The sequence below is a fragment of the Muntiacus reevesi genome, chromosome 7 (assembly GCF_963930625.1).
Source record: "Muntiacus reevesi chromosome 7, mMunRee1.1, whole genome shotgun sequence".
Classification (NCBI taxonomy): domain Eukaryota; kingdom Metazoa; phylum Chordata; class Mammalia; order Artiodactyla; family Cervidae; genus Muntiacus; species Muntiacus reevesi.
The window spans coordinates 15,356,559-15,376,008 of record NC_089255.1 but is presented as its reverse complement, the minus strand read 5'-3'; the positions used below and the strand labels follow the sequence as shown (position 1 = coordinate 15,376,008).

Genomic DNA, 19,450 nt, shown 5'->3' with positions numbered 1-19,450 from the left:
TCCACTGCCTTCCTGAAGCCCTCTCATCAGGGAGCTCTCAGACCCCAGAGCGTTGCTTCTTTCCTGGAAAGCCTCCCCGAGCCAGGGGAATAGCACAGAGGCCGAGCCGGGGAAGCTGTGCTACCGGCATTCCACCAGCAGAGGGCGGTGGCTGCGCTGCTCTCAGCTGGAGCCAAAGTTTTAACGGCATAGGAGGAAATTTATCCCACCAGCCCTTCCTAAGGCTCTGGTTCCTGAGACACACTCTTGCCTTCGCTTAAATGTTTCCAGGCAACTCTAGCTTACTACTGTGCTATATTCACTAGAAACTTCTTCTTTATATTGAGATGAAAATCTGCCTTCTTGTAATTCTCACTGTGAGCACCTAGCTATGCTTCTGGGCCACACAGAAAAAGTCAACCACTTTTTTATCTGCCAGGTCTTGAGAGTTGGAGTTGGCCACCTGCAGTGCTGTGAAACTTTTAGGAAGGAACGTTTCTTCTCTGGATCTTTATTTCTTATCTATGAGACAAAGGGAAGGATCCTGATAAATCTAAGGCTCCTTCCAACTCTGACGTTTCAAATGACACTCCTTTCACAGTGACCGCGGAAGGACGGAAGAGGGGGTGCTCTGCACACCGTCTTGGGGGAAATTTCTGGTATTCACGGTGCCTTCCAGGCACTGTGTTACCACCTTCCAAGCTACAGCCTGTTCTTAGACCCTTTCCTGAGGATTTGTGTTGTCCTCCACTACACACTCACCCACTCCCATCTGAGCTCATCTGCAGCCCCGGCCACACCTGACACCTTCAGTAAGTGTAGCTGATCCAGCTGCCACGCAGGGGGCTGCTCGTGAGTCCTGGAGCTCATATCCCCGTCTCCTCATTCTACCTGGCATCCCCTGGCCACTTGGTGGGGAGGGAGAAGGACAGGCTCACGGGTGGCGGGTCCCCACCTCATAACCTGGCAGCGCCTCGATGTTTTCTTTCCCTTTCCGCCTCTCCTTGGGCCTCTCATCCTGGATAGGATTCTTCTTGGTTCTCACAGTGCCTTTTCTCATCCCAAAGCTCAGTCACTGCATCATTTGTGGTTTCCTTTGAGAGTCAGATGAACTCACTGTCCTTAGACATTTTTGCTTTAATTTCAAGTTATCCATACTCAAAGGAGACAACTTGAAAACACCCCAGAAATACACACACAGAAACACACACACACACATACACACATAGCCCAACTCCAGATTCCCATGTTGTTCTACTATCCTCAGGAATAATCACTATTATTTCTGGTGTAAGTGTTCCCCTAATCTGCACTCGATGAACAAGTGGAATAAGGGCCTTTTGTCCCTGTTCACTATCCCTGTGGCCCTCCCATCAGGCTCTCCTGGGCTCCCCCAAAGTCGGGCATAATCAGAACTTTGTGAGTTGATGCACAGCCGCCCACAGCCGCCCGGGACACTCTGTGCTCCTATGAAGGGCTTTAATCCTGGGATGTGGTGGGAGGCAGCCTCCATGTGGCCTCCTGCAGTCGCCACGTCCTGGGGTGCACGCTGCACCCTCCCACATTGTACTGGGCTCAGTGTGTGATGCTGAAAAATGCTGTGAAGGCTATAGAAGCTGTGGCTTCTGCCTTGGGCTCTCTTCTTGTCTTGGATCACCACTCAGAGGAGGCCAGCTGCCATGCGTGGGGCCATTTAGCTTGTGGAGAGGCCTGGGTGGTGAGGAAGGAAAACCTCCTACCAACAGGCATGTGGGAGTGAGCTTGGAAATGAGTTTCCCAAACTGAGCCTTCAGATGATGACTGCGGTCCCAGTCAATTGCTTAACCTCATGAGAGATTCCGAGCCAGAACTACCCAGCTAAGTTTGGGGGTCGTTTGTTATGCAGCAGTAGAAAGTCATACAGTTTCCATCTGTTGTGAGGGAAGTATGACAGGCATTGGACTTTGACATGAGAAAGTGAAGCACAGAGCAAATAAGCCATGGAGGTGAGACCTTCACCCACACGTTTGTCCACGGCCAGGGAGGAGCAAATCTGATGCATGAACTTTCTTGGGTCTCCAGTTTGAGCTCCAACCGCTGATGTTTCAGAGGCCCTCTCCTCACTTAAAAAAAAAAAAGGCAGTAATAAAAAAAAAGGAAAGTTGGGAAATACAGATGAGAGATAACTACTATTCCACCTTGGTGAATATTAGCTTCATTTAATACCCAGCTGGACAGTTTTTTTTTCCTGTGCCATTACATATTCTTTGACATGACCATTTTTAATGGCTGTATGATACTTCATAGTAAGGCTGTACCACAGAATATAACACAATCCCATACTTTTGGGTCCATAAGAGGTTTATAATTTCCATCACTTTAAAAAGGCCATGGTCAACACAGCAGAATCTTTGTACACATTTGTAATATTTTTTTAGGAGGAAAAATCTGGTAAGTGTAATTGCTGGGTTAACAAGACTGCACTAAAAAGTGCTTTTGTTATGGGTTTTTAAATGTCCTTCAAAACAGCTGTCCTAATTTATATTCCCATCAGCAACTCAAGAGGATGACTGTTTTCCTCGTATCTGTAATAGCATAGGATGTTGTAATATCTTTAACTTGCTTATTTTTAGATTAAAAAAATAAGATCTCATTGTTTTCATTTGCAAGTCTTTGATGTCTAGTAGGATTGATTATGTCTCCATTTGCTTATTGGACAGTTGCATATCTTTCCTTGTGAATTACCTCATTATATGAGGTACAGAAATTTTTTCTCATGGGATGCTTCCCTTTTTCTTAATGAGCGCTCTTTGTATTAGTTCTTCTTCACATTTAGTGTCCCTTCTCACTTTTGATCCATCTGCTAAAATGCATGATACTAAATGCCTCTACTTTGCCTCTTGGTCCCTATGTGGTCCCATATCTAGTTGGTTATCTATAAATAAGTTTTCAAAAAAATTATTTATTCACTTGGCTGTGCTTGGCCTTCACCATTGCACATGGGCTTTCTCTCACTGTGTCTCGCGGGATCAGCAGTCATGGCACACAGGCCCAGCTGTCCCAAGGCCTGAGGAATTTTCCCGGAGCAGGGATCGAACCTGGGTCCCCTGCATTGGCAGGTAGATTCTCAACCACTGTACCGCCAGGGAAGTTCATAAATAATCTTTTTATTAGCAGGATTTCTTTGTAGAACCCAAAGAACCACCCTTGAGGTGATCTTTCCAGTAAGTTCAGATTTATTCCTGGCCCAGGGGCACAGAATCATAGCTAGCTCAGAGGTAGTTTTGCTCACTGTTCTCAGTGATACGCCAAAAGTCAGAGCCAGTCACGGGGATGGGTTCCTCTTGTTAGCTCTCCTGGCCCCGGCCCACGCCTGTGTTTATGCAAAGCACTGTGGCTGCTTTTAGAGTACATACCCCACCCACTCGGCCAGAAAACTCTACCACAGGCCTCACACCAATACCCACGTTGCAGAGAGATGCCCTGTCATGGTTCCCATTATGGAGTTCACCCATCTGTAGGTTGGCAAAGGGACCGGTATGGATTTCAGACACTCAGATGCAAATAGGCTATCGTCCAGGAGTAAACAAGATGCCTCGCTTCTCAAGGTCAAGTCCTGTCTCCAGGCTTCCTAAGGAATCTAATATTGTGTGTATTTCTTCGTCAGCTCGAGTAAGAGGCACCCTTGAGCTTGAAATCCTCCAGTGGCTTCCCATCACACTTAGGTGAAAATCCTAACTGTCGCGAGGTCTCCAGAGTTCTAGGTAATCTAGTCCTGCCTCTCTCTCCACCGCTCTCCTGCTCACCCACGATGCTCCCCCTGCGTCAGCCTTCTTTTCTGTGTTGGGCCTTAGCATGGACTGTTTCCTCAGCTGAGATATTGTTTCCTGTGATCTTTTAAAAATTTATTCAATTTTACTTTTTGGTTGCATCATGCAGCACGTGGGATCTTACTTCCCCGATCAGGGATGGATCCCGTGACCCCTGAAGTGGAAGTGTGGAGTCTTAACCACTGGGAGTCCCTTTTGCTGTGGTCTTTATATGACTGGCTCCTTCCCATTCAAGTTTTCAAAGAGATCTTTCTTGACCGTCTTATCCTATACATACCTCCCAAGTCTCTATTGCATTGCTAAGATGTTGTTGTTATTTTCACAGCACGTAGCCCTATCTGAAACTATCCCAAGACTGGATTGGTCCTAGTCTGTGTCCTTATATTGTTTGTGACTGGCCCACATAGCTCCTGAGAACAGGGACCCTGTCTGTACACTCTATCTGCAATGTATTCACGAACCAGACAGTTCTCTGATCTCCTGTAGCTTCCCTTGCTGCACTCCCCTCCCATCCCAAGCCATGCCTGCAGATTACCAAATCTGGGCATTTAGGGGGCAGGCAGACACAGCCCAGGCCATCTTGCTGACTGAGGCTTGCTCTGTACCAGGTACTGCTAACCTCTTGACTTACATCATCATCTTTCTTCTGGTTCTGTCATTATTCAGCTGAGTGACTTTAAATAAGTTACATAACTCTCTTGTGCCTCAGTTTCCTCATCTGTAAAATGGGGCAGGCCCTGTTTCACAGGGTTGCCGTGAGCATTCAGTAAGACAGGGAACAGTCCCTGGCCCACTCCACGTGCTTAACAGGCATGTGAGTGACTACTGTTCTCATAACCCTAACGGGTAGGGTTTGTAAATTCCAGTTTATAAATAAGAAAACAAGGTTAGGATCTATAGCTCAGCTGGGAAGTGGCTCAGTCAGGATTCTAAGCCCCAAGGCCTATGACTTCAAGGCTACATATTCTTCTTAAAGAGACAGACCTAACTGGTCTGCAGTCTCCCTTTCCAGCGACTGCCTCCACACAAGAACAGAACAGGCTCCTTCTGCATTTTTCCAGTGTGAGGCAAGGCCGCATTACCCCAGGCTTCAGTGCACGCTCCCATCTCACAGATGAGGCAACCTGAGCCTGAGAAGGAGCATGTGGGTGAGCAGAGAAGCCTGGTGCAAAGCTGCTTCACCGAATTCTGCTCCCAGACACTCAAGCAGGCTGAGTCATGTGGGGGGCCTGACTGGGACCTGCTGGAAACTCTTGCCTTGTCCATGGGAGCTCACCCATTATACCCCTTGTCCAGAAGTTTAATTTCAAAGATCTGCAGTCAGGCAGCCTTGGAGCTTTGGCTAAGGCACGGCACCACCCTGAGCCTCAAAAGATTCCCTCATCCAAAAAGATCTCGGTCTAGTGTCCTGGTGGAACCCTGGCTGCTGGGAAGAGAAGGATGAGAGGGAACTGTCCCCAGCCTCAAGGAGCCCAGCAGGTAGTAGCAGGAACAGGTGTGAAACAGACGGAGGCCCTGGGAGTGGCAGGGGTGGGTGTGAGCACAACCAGCTGGCAGATCAGAGGGAGAAGCAACACAGCTCCGGGAGGTTTCTCCAAGGCGGTGCCCTGGAGCTGAGTGGGCAGGACAGGCAGGCGTCAGCCATGTGAGGAGTGGGGCAAGGGCATGGAGGTGGGAAAGGCCAGGGTGGCTCAGGGCTAGGATGGAGGATGTGGGGAATCTCAGAGGAGGAGCGGGAGATTCAGTGGAGCCAGGGAGGTGAGGACTTGATCCGGAAAGGGAGGGGAAGCCTTAGGAGAATTCAGGGCCCCGAGAGAGTGAGAGGAGATTCAGAAAGGGTGAGGCTGGAGAGAAGGACCTCAGTGCCTGCTCGTCATGCAGACTGGCCCTTCCATTGTGACTGTGGATCCTCTCATGAACCCCAGGAGGAGCTGAGACTCGTAACTTGCCCAAAGTCACACAGCCAGTTTCTGGCGCCAAGATTTGGACACAAGTCTTCCAACCGTAAAGCTGTGTATTACTTATGTATAATCTCTCAAGGAGGTGATCCCAGTAGTATAAGTTTAAAAAGACAATGCAGAAGCCTCCTGCCCACTATGGAGTTGAGAGAGACACAAGCCCCTTTGGCCCCTTCCTCACCCACTCCCCATCCCCCAACCCCCAGCCCCACATGCCTCACCTTGATGCCCACCCCAGCTGTCCAGGAAGAACTCATTCAGGGAGAAGGGAAGCACCTTCTCAGGCCATTTCCCTTTCTTTGTCTGGGGCTCAGCCTGGAGGGCTCAGCTGGGCAGAGCAGGAGAGGGGGAAAGAAAGGAAGAAAGGAAATTCCCACCAGCTGTCAGGAAAGAGACTGTCTCTTAGAAATGCTACCAGCCCCTCCCTGGGTGCTACAGAAGATGGAGCACTAGCAGTGGGGGAGGCTGTCACCCTGTGCTTTCACATGAGCATCACCACACCCAACTCATGTCCTAAAATCTCAGCTCCCCTCTCCTTCACTTTCAGAATGTCTGAGATCATCTGATGACTTAGCGTATGCCGGGTCTTGTGCCAGCTGTCACCAGCTGGTCTTGTGCCAGAATGTCACCAAGGGATTCTCTGTCTGAAGTCTCTTCTCTACCTCAAACTGGGACACCTAGTTTTGGCAAGTAGAGTAAGTTGTTAATAGTAGAATCTAGGTGGTGTTCACTGCAAAACTATTTAAACTCTGACGTATGTTTGAAAAGTTACATAATAAAATGTTGGCAGAAAAAAGCTATCTTTCCCAACCCAAAGTATGTAACAGATAAACATCTGACATCACCACCATTATCTCAGGATAAGACACCACCATTATTTAACACTTTCCTGGAGATACTAGCCAATGAAATTAGAAAAGAAAAAGATACTAGAGGTATAAAAATTAAAAAGAGGTAAAATAATCACTACTCACAAATGATAAGATAGTACTCCCCCAAGAGAACCACTGAAAAACTACTGTAAACAGCGAATTTAGGAACATGGGGGATAAAAAAATTAATATAGAGAAACCTGTGGCTTTCAAATGTTTAATCACCAATTAGCAGATACAATGGAAACCGGGACCTACATTACCATAGCAAGGAAAAAAGTTAAATACGTGTAACAAGTATAAGATGTAGGAAAAATTTTAACACACTAGAAAAGCCTACAAAAGACTAGAACAAATGAACTATGTTCACAGATAGTTAAATTCAACATTTTAAGGCTGTCTATACTCTTTAATTTATTCTATGAATTGAATATAAGCCTGATAAAATAGCAGAGGGTTTTTATATCTATATAAGCAGATTCTAAAATTAAATACTAAAATAAACAAGCAATGAGGGTCAGCCAACATTTGAGAAAAGACCTTGAAGAATGATGACTAGCTTACATATTATAAAGCCTTAGTAACCCAGCATATGATATTGGTACATGAACAGACAGACATATCTATAGAAAAGAATGGACAGTCCATAAAAAAAACCCAGTACAATTCAGAAATGTAGAAAGGAGTAAAAACTCTATTTCAAATCAGCAGAGGAAAGATGGATTTTTCATTAAGCAGTATTAAGACAACTAGATAACTACCTGGAAAAAAATTAAATTGAATCTATATCTCCTACTTTATACCAAGATAAATTTCAAATCAAGCAAAAGTTTAAATATAAAAATGAAATTATCAAAGTATTGGAATGCCTGGTAGGAAGACTACTTTATAACCTCAGAGAAGGAAAAGACTCTAACCATAGTCCAAGATACAGAAGACACAAAAGATTGGTAAACTGGAATTCTTGAAATTTAAAAGAGGAAATCTCCAGTGCAAAAAGCACCACTTGTAAGGTATATTTGCAACTTTTATCCTAAAAAAGGGACTAATTTCCCTAATATATAAAGAACTTTTCAAATCAATAAGAAAGGAATCAATTGTCCTATAGAAAAAAAGGGTAAAGGATATGGATAGACAATTCACACAAAGAGGAAATGTAAATAGATTTTAAACATATAAAGATGTTTCAACCTCATTTTTGATCAAATGTTAAATGAAGTTACTCCGGTTAAGTTTCCCACTCATCATCTTCACAAAAATTTTAAAAGTATGGTAACATTCCATTTTCAAGGGGTGTAGGGAAATACACACATGTATACTTTGCTGGTGAGAATATAAATTGTTACAACCTCAATAAAAGACAATTTTGTAAATGTCTATCAAAATTTTAAAAGCACATATCTTTTCCCTCTTAATTTAAAAACTTTAACTATGGCATATTCATATCCAATAAAAAACAGAGATCTCAGCTGTATAACTTCTTAAATTGGTACATAGGTACACACTCACGTAATTACCTCTGAAATTAAGATTTCTACCACCCAAAAAGTTTCTTCATGACAACCCAAAATGCAGTCCCTGTTCTGACTTCCAATGCCACAGGTTGATTTTGCCTATTTCTGAACTGTACATAAATGAAGTCATACACCGTGTATAGTTTTGTGTCTGGCTTCCTCTCAGCATATTTTAAAGATCCATCATCGCTGCTGTGAGTAACAGGAATCATTCCTTTTTACTGCTGTGTACTGTTCTATTGTGTGAATCTATCACAATTTGTTTATCCTGCTGAAAGGTATTTATTGTTTCTAGTTTAGGGTTATTATGAATAAAGGTGCTATGGACATGCTTCTACGAGTCTTTTTTTGTCTTTTTGTAGATACGTGTATTCTTTTTTTCTTGGGTATAAACCTATGAATGGGATTGGTTAGTCATAGCATAGAGATTTGCTTAACTTTATCAGACAAGGTGGAACAGTTTTCCAAAGTAGATATAACATTTTACACCCTCACCAGCAAAGTAGGAGAATTCTAGTTGCTCCTCACCAACACTTGACATTGTCAATCCTTTAAATTTTGGCCATTCTGGTGGGTATATAGTAATAACTTATGGTTTTCATTTGCATCTTCCTGGGTAACAATGGGCACATCACGAGGATAAAAAATCTACACAAAAATGAAGGGCAAATAAATGTTAAACAGAGATTTTCGGCCTCAGTCTTGATTAAACAATGCTAATTAAACCTACTCTGAGAAAGTAGCACCTTTCATAGGTTTAGTGGTCATTAGAGGTTTATTGGTCATCGCACTTTCATGCAATGCCCATTCGAGTCTTACATACCCCATTTTTTGACCATTTTTAAATTCAGTCATGTATTAGAGGTACCAGTCCTTCCTCAGATACATGCATTACAGACATTGTCCCCATGCCTGTGGTTTGCCTTTTCACTTTCTTCATGAGACCTTTTGATGAGCAAAAGTTTTTAATTTTAATAAGGTCTAATTTATCAAATGTTTTATAATTACCTTTTTTAATATCTATTTTTTATTTGGCTTAACCAGGTCTTAGTGACAGCACTTGGGATCTTTAGTTTCAGCATGTGGGATCTAGTTCCCCCACCAGGGATCAAACCTGGAGCCCCCTGCATTGGCAGTGCAGAGTCCTAGCCACTGGACCACCAGGGAAGCCCCTATAATGGTTGTTTTTTGTGTCCCATTTAACAATCTATGCCTACTACCATGTCAGGAAGAAACTCTCATGTGTGTGTGCTTCCTGGGAGAAAGCACATGCCTCTTGAACCACCAATTCAACTTCTAGGAGTTTATTCTACATATATATGTGAAACAAGGTATGTCCATAGCTCTCTGTAGCATTGTTTGTGAAAGTGAAGTTTGGAAACAATCTAGACACTCCTCAGCAGGAAATGTGTGGTTCAACAAAGGGTGGTACGTCCAAACAAGGGAATATTGTGTAGCTGCAAAAACAAGTGAGGAAACTTTCTGCATTTGACATGGAAAGATCTCCAAGATACATAATTACAGGAAAAAAGCAAGACACACAGAGAACAACATAAGTACTGTGCTATCTTTGTGTAAAAAGGGATACGTGCGTGTGTGCATACATATACATATTTCAGGAAAGACATTTGAGAAACAGCACTGGTTGCCTCCTGGTAGAAGAACTAAGTAACTGGAAGCTAAGCATGAGAGGCGCACTTCTCACTGTAGGTCCTTTGCTTCTCAAGTTTATGGAGATTTTACCTATCTGAAAAGAAATGCTTAGAGACACAGGTTATTCTAAGGAGGTAAGATTTTCTATATGTGGATATTGGTGAGAAGGGGCAGCCCAGAGAGGGGAAGAGCTGGAGCAAAGCTGTGGAGGAGAAAGTCAAGTCCCCCAGGCCTGGGGAGGTGAGAGCACTCACAGACTGTGTTGCCAGCCTCAGCACAGCCTCAGGGTTACCTTCCAATCAGCAGGAGTTTTCACTGTCTCTGGTGTAAACCCTCAGTTACAAGCCCTCAGGGATGGCTGGTAGCACTGAGGCACAGGGAAGGTATCTATCACTGTCATACGGTTTTGGGGTACTTGATCTGCCCTGTGCTATTTAAACCTTGTTCCTTATTTATTTATTTAGTTTTTAAACCTTGTTCCTATCTAATGAGCAGTCTTAGGAATTATGTCTCTTGTTGGACAGAGGAGGAAAGTGAAGCTCAGAGAGGTTGAGTAACTTGTCCAAGGTCACACAGCCATGACGTAGCCTAACTGGACCCTGGCCTATATATCCTCCCTTCTCTAAAACTCTGGAAGAGGAGATGGGGAAAGGGAGGGTGGAAAGAGTTAAGCACCCAAGAGGAAGCAACTGGGCTCTTCCCTGGCTCTTTCTCAGGCAGCCCCTCCCCCGCCCACCAGGTTGCTGTTTGGCCTTGGGCCCCATCTGCACCCCCCAGCCTCCCCCCACCCCCCCTGCCGATTGCAGGAAGGAGGCACAGATGGCAGGCGAGGATGAGGCCCCCAGCCAGGCTCACCCAGCTGTCACTTTGGAGAGCACCATGCATCTCCTCCTCCTCCTCTCCTGAACAATTGGGAGCTGGCCAGCCTGGCCCCAGCTGTTCCCTCTTCCTGGTCCAGGGCTCCTGCAGAACCACGCTTCTGAGGCCTTTGTCTCCAGGGGAGGAGAGACACAGACTCCCGGGATGTGAGAGCCAGACAAGATAGACCTCAGAGGACAATGGGTTTGACATCTCATTTTAGAGATGGGGAAAGTGAGGTCCAGGAAGGCAGCAGGACTTGCCCAAGGTCACAAAGAACAGTCAGAGAAGTCAGGCTTCCCCACTGCCAGCAAAGCTTAGGATTTGGGGGTGCCTCACAGGGGTGCTCGGGCAGGTTGTACTTCCCCCTCCCCACCAAGCTTCCACCAGAGCAGTTCTGCTTGTCTCAATTTTAATACAATTATCATCTACCTGCGATTTTATATCAGGGGTCTTTATCCTGGGTCCACAGACCCTTTAGGAAGTCAGTGAGCTTGGCTAGGAGGAAAATCATGTCTACATTTCCACTAGCTTCTAACTGAAATTTAGTATGTCCTTTGTTTATAAATGAAGCAACAAAGCCAGAAGCATTAGCTGAACCTGTAACTTTTTCATCTATAGACTTCACAGGTATTTTCAGATCACCTTAGTCTATTAGAGTTATCTCAAATATTGTTCACGCTCATCACTGCTCTGAAACTACAGTCCTGATTAGGCTGTCCACTTGAGCATGTTATTTAATGTACTAATATAAAAGCACATTGACTACTAGATCACAATTCTGGTATATATTTTGAGGACTAAATTTCAATATAACTGGTTTTCTTTACAATCTTGTATATTTTATTTTATGTACTGAACATCTCTGTTCTGTGAAGGGGTCTGTGTGTGTGTGCACTTAGTTGCTCAGTTGTGTCTGACTCTTTGCAACCCCGTGGGCTGTAGCCCGCCAGGCTCCTCTGTCCATGAGATTCTCTAGGCAACAATACTGGAGTGGGTAGCTATTCCCTTCTTCAGGGAATCTTCCTGACCCAGGGATTGAACCTGGGTCTCTTGCATTGCAGGCAGATTCTTTACCATCTGAGCCACTGAGGAAGCCCCTGAAAGGGTCCACAGGCTTTTCCAAAGAGCCAAAGGTGTCTAGGCCTGCTGTCCTCAGAAGTTAAGAAAGTTTTGTTTGAACAAAATATTCCAGGGTTGAAAATTAAAGTTTGAAACTTTTTGTACTAGATCTGTAACCTCATAAGACTGATAAAATTGGGACTGAATTCCCTTGAGATAAAGGAGTATATGCCTGGGGGTGTGGGCATGGATGGCTGGTGCCCTAGTGGGAAGCCCACACACAGAGAGAGACTTGCTCTGTGCCAAGCACCCTCCCAGTCTTTATGTAACACATCACTGAATCCTCACAACAGCCTTAGGGTAGACACTAGCATTTCTCCCACTTTGCAGATGAGAAAACAGAGGCACAGAACAGTTAGGTCACTTGCCCAAAGCAAGTGGCTAGGAAGTGGTGGAGCTGGGACTTGAATTCAGACCAACCAATGCCAGAGCCTTTGTGCTTCATCACTGGGCATCCGGCATCCCTGTCTGGATAGACGTGAGCCTCCAAGAAAAGTCGCTCTGGTGTGGCTGCTGCCAACTCGGTGCTTTACTTGGCGGGGGTGGGGTGATGGGAATGGGGTCCTGAGGGTCTGCTGCCCCAGCTGATCATCTGACACAGGGGGGACTAACTGGCCGTGCAACCTTGACCAAGTCCACCGACCTCTCTGGGCCTCAGCATATCCATCTACAAAACGCGGAGTTCTAAGCACTGTCACCCCTACCTTCCCCTCCTGTGTTCACTTGAGGGATGACCCACTAGCATAGGTTGCTTAGCAACTAAAATCAAGGTCTTCGCTGAACAGAATGGAAAGTGGGGAGGACAGGCTAGCATGATGCTAGCTGGTGGCACAGAGCAGTCTCTTGTCTTAAGAGGCTCAGTGCTGTGACCTATCCCACCCCATCCTATCCCTCAGTCGAGGTGACCTGACCCTGTAAGAGTCTTGGGATGGGGATGGAGGTGGGGGAGGGACTTGAGGAAGGCCTTCCTGAAGAGAAACCTGCCTAAGGACAGAGTCAGACCTGGAGTTTCTGGGGCTAACACTCATTGTTCTGGAAGGTACCAAAAGATGGAGGAATAGTAAGGGTCTTGGCCAAGGCCTCAGGGCCCCACCGGCCCCCAGGGAGATGCTCTGCTCCCAGTCAATCCATCTTAGTTCTACGCCCCATTCTCCTCCTGAGCCCTATGCCACTTCTGCTCCTGAAGAGTGGGAACCCGTGGACCCAAGAAGAGGGAGTTTCTGAAACTACAGCCTCAGGCCTGACAGAATAGGGTGTGGGGAAGGCGGCCCTATGTGGACAGATCCCCCTGCCTGCTGTGAAATCCATGGATAGCAACACGTTCCTCTGGGTCTCAAGTGTTTGGTCTCCTTCAAACTCACTGTCACCTTAACCAAGCACAAACTCCCTGGTGAAGGAAGCCATCGTCATCACCCACAGCTTAGCAGGTGTGACTTTGGACTCAGGAGCGGCTAAGTGCAAGGATTTCTGGGAAGGGGACAGAGGGTAAGCAGACATGTGCAGAGCCGGGTAAGACACTTCTCCTTGGGGCCAAGATTTCTCCTGGGAGAACGAGGTGCTGGGTACAGTGTCCATGGAGACTGGAATCACGGCCCTGGGGAGCTGGGCGTGGGCTATGAGGATTGTGTGGCTCAGGGCACAGAATCTCACACTCATGCCTACACCGTGGGCCTGTGCCTCGAATCCAAGCCAACTGGATTTTAGAGCGCCTCTGTCCCAAGTTCCCAGTGCCCTTGCCCTTGCCCACCCCCACCAACCTGACGCTTATTCTAAGCAGCTGCAATAATAGAAGCAGACTAGCACAGGTTTTCCTGAGTGGTGGCTGCATACTGGGCGCCACAGTAAACCTCTGCATGCCTTACATCTCATTTAACCTGGTGGAGAGGAGGACCCCAGACAAGCAGGCAGGCTGCCTTAGAGGTACAAGAAGTACATGCTCGGGCTCAGCAGCTCAGGCGTGTCCAATTCTTCATGACCCGGTGGGCCACAGCCCACCAGGCTCCTCTGTCCACGGGGTTTCCAGGCAACAATATTGGAGTGGTTGCCACTTCTACTCCAGGGGATCTTGGGCCCCAAAGCAGGTGAGGCCCCTGTCCTCAGGCCCTTCCTCCAGGCACTCACCTAGGACAGGAGTGTGTCCCTCCCCCACTCTGGGGGCTCTGGGTGCCTCCCCTTCAGGCAGTGTGTGGAATGCTAGGAATGCTCACTGCTAGGAATGCTCAGGGGATTGTCTGGAGGCCAAAGACAAGCCTCCCCCCTTGCTGACTGTGGATGCAGGAGCCCACGGGCTATTTCTGGGCCTCAGTGGACTGAGGAAGGGGAGGAGACGGGCAAAGCCCTTGACATCACCACAGCTTTCAGCTCCAGAGCACACACTCTGGGCCAGGTGATGTGCTACGTCCCGATATAGAATCTTATTTAATCCTGGTGGCACCTGAGGAATAAAAACCATTATTATTTCACAAACAGGAAAAGGGAGGCATAGAGAGATTACATCCCCGGGGCTCCTAGCTAAAGGAATGGAGCTATGATTTCTAAAGGTATGTGAGTCTCCATTAGAGGGAAGATGGGGAGCAGACCAAGGTAACTGGCAAACTGGTTTTGTTAGGGGCAATACTGACTGAAACCGCCCGCCCTGGCCGGGCACCCCTGTAACCTTTTGTATGAGTTATTTTACCACAGGAGGTCCTGGTAAGAACATGGAACTAACAAGCCACCACCAACTGGAAGGATTCGGGAAAGGTCAAAGAGAGATGTCACATGTCCTGCCAACCTCCCAGGGTCCTCCTTGCTGGAATCCATCTTGGCTGAGCAATGCATGTGCCACCAGGAGGAGCCCTGAGTCAGAATGACCGGCCAGAGACAAGCCAGAAACTAATCCCATCACCACAGAACCCTAGACTGGAGTCATGGGTCAGGGAGGTCCTCCTGGTTCCCTTACTCTATGTCCCTTCCCAATAAAGCCTCTTGCTTGTCAGCACATGAATCTCCTCAGACAATTCACTTCCGAGTGTTAGACAAGAGCCACTCTTGGGCCCGGGAAGGGGTTCCCCTTCCTGCAACAGTTTGGAATCGAGGGTGGTGCCTGTGGGCAGAGGGAGGGCCCGTGGCTCAAGCTCACGGAGTCCTAGTGGACCAGGTCCTATTACTTCCAGCTTCACTGACTCTGCTAGAAAAGAGAAGAATGAATGAAATGGAGGCCCTGGCCCCAAAGCAGAGGGATGAACTCTTTGACCCCTCCAGGATGCCCACCAGCCAGCCTGCATCCCTAGTCCATATCCCTTCCAGAGAGAGCACCCAGTCCATTATGGAGAAATAAAATCAGGGAGCGACAGTTCCACTTTTGCTGAAGAGCCTGCCTTCACTTTTCTCAAAAATAAGCAGTCGTTCTTCCAAAAAAGGGAAAAACACCAAGCAAGGCTGTCAATCTCAGGCCTCAGACAAATGCAGTGAAGTTGAGGCTTCTCTCTCTTTCTCCCCCTTTCCCCCAAGTCACTTGCTGTACAGGCGGGCTGTCACAGGCTTTGAGATGCAAATTGCATCAAGCAGAAGGCAGCCTGAAGAACAAAGAAAGACTGGAGAAAGATCTGAAAGATGGATCCGGAAAAGGTTCTCTTAATTCTTCGGGAGAGGGGAGACCTCTCCACAGAGGGGAGCGGGGATGAAGATTTGGGACTTTTTATGGGAGAGAGAAGAATTGAGAAGCCCAGGGCTGACAATGGGGAGTGATGGGGAGGGATTCTTATAGAAATCATGCAAACCGAGGCTCTGGGTGGGTAAAAAAAAGTCTGCTTTGATTACAGTCCTCAGCACTGACTCCTTCTTTTAATATCAGGCATCACACATATTACACACTTTGACTCATGGAGCTAACCCATCTGCCAACATTCAGGTTTGATTTCAGAGCAGTTGGGTTGGGAAATACTGCTGTAAGGGCTTGAAGGGGAGGATGCAGCCCTCTTCAGCCTGGGAGGCCCCTGCAGGGCACCACATGGTCTTTTGGGGCTTTGAGGTGAGGGGCTCCCAGGGCCAGCAAAGAGAAAACCCCAGCTGGGAGATGTGGCATGGTGCCTCTGGGACCGAGCCTCAGGTCAGACCCATGCCCACTTGCTGAGCACCTACTGTGTGCAGGCCCTGTACACATCAGACACCTCCCTGCCTCATGGGCTCTCAGCCTAATCAAGGTGGTGAGCTGGACTGCAAACTCCATGCAGATGGAGATTGGTCTTATTTACAGTGGCATCCCCAATTCTAGAACTGTGACCGAAACAACAGGTACTTAATAAACATTCATAAGATGGACGGGTGAGTAAGCGGGTTGGCGGGTGTGTGGGTGAGTGTATAGGTGAATGGTTGAATGAATGAAGAGATAGGTGGCTAGATGGATGGATGAGTGGATGCATGGATGGACAGATGGATGGACTAACCACGTAGAAAAGAAGGAAGCATACAGACAGTACTCTAAGCAATAGACACAAAATGCCTCGGATGGGTACTGGGATGGGGAAAGCTTCATGGAGCTTCCTCATTGGAATTGGTCCTTGAGAGGTGAGAAGGAACAGTGCCTACCAGCACACAAATGAGGACAGACTTGCATGAAAGAAGGGAACGGAATGTGAGAGCTAAATTGAACTCTAGAGATCATGTGGTCCAACCCCACTGCTCTGCAGAAAGGAAAACTAGGGCACAGAAAGGTGAAGTGCTCACCTAAGGTCACTCGGCAACTAGTGGCATGGCGGAGATTCAAACAAGGTCTGCTTGTCCAGAGTCTGACCTCTCAGCCCTGGCCTATGCCGCTCTCTTACTCCAGGGCTCTGCTCTCCGCACTGAGGTGCCTGTGGATTTGCGCTGTGTCTTCTGCCCCAGTCCACCTCCACCACCCATCCCTGCAGGGCTGGGGAGACCCGGAGCAACTGTCCAGCCTTGGTTAGACCTCCACCCTTGAATAGCAGAGACAGGAGAAGAAGCAAGAGGAAGCCACATTGTCGAGGTTGGGAAAGGACAATGCAGCACCCATCCCAAGATCCAGGGGAAATGTTCCACCACCAGACTGTGGAGACTGAGCAGACATGAGGGGGAAAGTGGAGGCCATGAGGCTTACACAGGAGATAGGAGTGACCCCTATCTGGAGACCAAATGCAGCATCCCAATCCCAGAATTCAGTTATTTGCATTATACACAGCTAAATCCGAACATAAATGAACCAGGGATTCCAGTTTCTGGAGAATGCAATTTTTTTTTTAGAATAAACATCTTATTTTTAATTTGATAACTCTACAGCCACATCTATTTAAATCAATAACTTTACATTTGCTTTTATCTATTTATTTTTTTCATTTATATTAGTTGGAGGCTAATTACTTTACAATATTGTAGTGGTTTTTGCCATACATTGATATGAATCAGCCACGGATTTACATGTTCCCCATCCTGAACCCCCCTCCCACCTCCCTCCCCATCCCATCCCTCTGGGTCATCCTAGTGCACCAGCCCTGAGCACTTGTCTCATGCATCAAACCTGGACTGGCGATCTGTTTCACAATTCATAATATACATGTTTCAATGCTATTCTCTCAGATCATCCCACCCTCGCCTTCTCCCACAGAGTCCAAAAGTCTGTTCTATACATCTGTGTCTCTTTTTCTGTCTTGCATATAGGGTTATCATTACCATCTTTCTAAATTCCATATATATGCGTTAGTATACTGTATTGGTGTTTTTCTTTCCGACTTACTTCACTCTGTATGATGGGCTCCAGTTTCATCCACCTCATTAGAACTGATTCAAATGTATTCTTTTTAATGGCTGAGTAATATTCCATTGTGTATATGTACCATAGCTTCCTTATCCATTCGTCTGCTGATGAATCTAGGATGCCTCCATGTCCTGGCTCTTATGAACAGTGCTGCGATGAACATTGGGGTACACGTGTCTCTTTCAGTTCTGGTTTCCTCGGTGTGTATGGAGAATGCAATTAATGTCCATCATATTGAACTAGCAGCAGGATGAACAGTTAGGATGAACCTGTTCAACAGGGGCTTCCCTGGTGGTCCAGTGGTTAAGAATCTGCCTGCCAATGCAGGAGACACGAATTCAATCCTTGGTCTGGGAAGCAGGATCCCACATGCCATGGGGCAATTAAGCTTGCGCGCCACGATCACTGAGACCAAGCTCAAGAGCCCGTGAGCTGCAACCCCTGAACCTGTGTGCCACAACTACGGAAGCCCACATGCCCTAGACCCAGGCTCCACAACAAGAGAAGCCAGTGTAAACAAAGTCTGCACACTGCAACTAGAGAGCTGCTCCCACTTGCCACAACTAGAGAAAGCCTGGGCGTAGCAGTGAGAATTCAGCACAGCCAAAAATAAATAAATACATAAATAAAAATAGCTCCCTCCTTGAACCATGGAGTTGGTTCCTTGAGCAAGACATGGGTAGGACTCTCTCAGAGACCTCCAACCCACTGGTCCACCAATGAGATGCCCCTTGGACATATCAGAGACAAGGCTTGATGCTACTTGGGTCTCCAGTGCCAGGCATGGGGCTGGGTGCCCAGGGCACGCCCCATGACGGAAGGCGTGGTGCTCTCCTGTGTGGTCCTCTGCTCCAGCATGCCTCCCCCACCTCTCCTTGCTGACCGAGATTGTTGCTTCTGTTCCTCAGAGACAAAGCTTCCCTACCTTCTAGCAAATACCTGTTCTCATGGCTTCCAGAAAAGATGGACACATGAGGGGTCAGTATATCACAGGAGTTTACAAAGTCCTGGCTGAATTAATGTTCAATGTTGAATTAATTCATAATGTTCATTCATTAACTCATAATTCATTAATTCATAATGTTCAGTGAATGTCCAGCTCCACTTGGATGTGTGGAGATGTTCAAATGATGGTAATAATAATACAAGGCACCTCTAGACACATGCCTCTTCTGAGTCCTCTTACAGAGGTGGACCGGCATGTGGCCAGGGGAGCCCTGGTTTTAAATTCTGCCACTCGTGTGCTGCACAAGTCTCCAAGAAGTCTCTTGACTTCTCCAAGGTTCTGTTTCGTCATCTGTAAGATGAGATGAACAACTGTGCTTTCATCACAGGGCTGGAGATGAGATTGAAAAACAGCTGGTATGTGAGACCCCCAAAAGCTCCCCAGAGCAAAGCACTGCTGGGCTGTAAGGAGAACCCAGACCCCTGATGTCCAGGCCAGGTTTCCTTCCTTTCTGCCATGTACCAGGTGGGTAGCAGGTAGCTGGCTAAAGCTTAGGTGCGCCAGGCCCGGCTTCCAGCTTCAGCCTGGATGTGGAGGCGGCAGGTGGGCAGCCCTGGTGGAGTTCGGCAGGAAAGGGGTGGTGTACCTGGGGAGGCCCGAGCAGTTAATCAGGCCTCTGGGCACCGTGCCTACTCTCTGGAATATTCATAAGGCCCCTCCAGCTGTGCCAGACAATCAGGGTACTGATTGCTACCCCATCTGCAGCTTAACATTCCACTCCAGAGAGGACAGAGCTGGTGGCTGAATGTTAACCAGAGGAAAAACCGGCCTTCACAAGAGCCACCTGAACATGAGCCCGGCAAAGACAAATCCACCCCTTTCAGATCTGCCAGCTCGGCCAGAACTTACCCGTCCACCAGTGTCATGGGCAGTGGAAAGAGTTTCAGGTTCAGAAATAAGTGAGCTGGTTTCTGGTCTGGTTCT

At 47.1% G+C, this 19,450-nt stretch overlaps 1 protein-coding gene and 1 non-coding gene across 4 annotated transcripts in view; both read right to left on the bottom strand.

Annotated features, from left to right (window-relative positions):
* CORO2B (coronin 2B) overlaps positions 1-19,450 on the bottom strand; it is a 146,759-nt gene that overhangs the window by 44,673 nt on the left and 82,636 nt on the right. The gene's annotated exons all lie outside the window — the stretch shown is intronic.
* TRNAG-GCC (transfer RNA glycine (anticodon GCC)) lies at positions 9,226-9,299 on the bottom strand. The gene has a single exon. It is a non-coding gene; the product is annotated as a tRNA-Gly (tRNA).